Here is a 1,557-nt window from a genome sequence, read left to right as displayed (position 1 = left end):
CAGCTTGAGTTCGGTGATTCCGGATTTATCACGTTTGAACAAAATGAAAATTAAAATAAAATGAAACGAGTAAAGGAAATAAGCACCTTGTACAGATTGGACACTCCCTGGGGGCAATTTTCAGGAGGGTACTCCTTTGAACAAAAATCTGGACATGTTACATTCACGGCAGTGGCGGATCCAGGATTTTACGAAAGGTGACTGGCCGGTGGCCTAAACTGTAGGATTAAAAAACGGTACTGACTAAAACCCGGTCTCGGTCCCGGTCTTCGGTCTCGGTCCCGTGACTAAAACCCGGTCTTCGGTCCCGGTCCCAGATTTTTTTATTCGATGAAAACAGAATACATCAGAATATTTTAGCCCCAATTTCTCGTTAATTTAGATATGACATATCATGTCTGCATTCTGATAGTTGATTGATAATATTATTGTCGTCTTTCGTAAGATAAACTGTGAAAACTCCGGGACCGGTGGGACCGAGAAGTAAAAACAGTGCTAAAAGCCGGTCCCGGTCTCGATATTTTTTATTTTTCTAAATAGCCGCTTTAATCTACCTTTTTATTAAAAAATATAAGAGTGTTATATTCAATGACATTCCGAGGCCTTTGTATGCACATGTGTGTTTCTGATTTATTGTATGTTTGTGTTTTATTCCAATTTTCCTTTTTATGTCAAAATCGAACTCAACTAAGTGATTTTTTTTTCTCCCAAAGGAACGCGTTATATTACATTTTCATAAAAAGATAAGGATGTAGAAGAGAAATAATATATATGTAACACCTGACCACACGATTGATAAAATTTTCAAATTCAATGTTGGTGTATTCCGAACCGGGTCTCTGTATATGTACATGTATACGCGGGTTACTGTTCTCTCTCTCTCTCTCTCTCTCTCTCTCTCTCTACGAGTGTATCGTGAGAATCGCATTAACTTGTTAAATTATGATGATATATTAGTTGTTATAATCAGGGAAGAAAAGCCTCTATGTAAATATTAGAATAATACAAAGTAGAGTGCACGTGCAAAATATGAGTCCAGAATGTACGGTGTATGAAGTACTTTAAAAATTATGTTCATTAGTGGAATGGAAAAAAAACCCCAACCAAATATTGTCCTTAAATTTTATCATAATTATTGAAACATGATAGCGAAACAAAATTAATGTGCACTCTTGTCAACAACCCCTCTCCCGCCCCTTTCCAGAAAGATTCTGAATACAAGAATAATGCTTTTGAAAAGCAAATGTTATACCCCTGTAATCGGATATTCGGGCGCATTTATATAGTTTTTGGTCCATCCGTCTGTTTGTCAGTAAAAACTTGCACCTTTGGCATAACTTTTGAATGCATGTTGAGAGGGTTTTCATATTTCACATGTGTACTCCTTGTGACAAGACTTTTCTTTACATGCAATTCTTCGCCTTTCAAATTTGACCTACTTTTGAAAATCTTTAACCTTAGTCAATGATAACTTTTGAATGGTTAGTGAAAATACACGAGGGTATAAAATGCTTCACGCAGGCATACTTTTCATGAAGCGCTAACAGTAGGCCTATT

The sequence above is a fragment of the Ostrea edulis genome, chromosome 5 (assembly GCF_947568905.1).
Source record: "Ostrea edulis chromosome 5, xbOstEdul1.1, whole genome shotgun sequence".
In the NCBI taxonomy this organism is placed as follows: Eukaryota; Metazoa; Mollusca; class Bivalvia; order Ostreida; family Ostreidae; genus Ostrea; species Ostrea edulis.
This window is presented reverse-complemented; position numbering follows the sequence as displayed.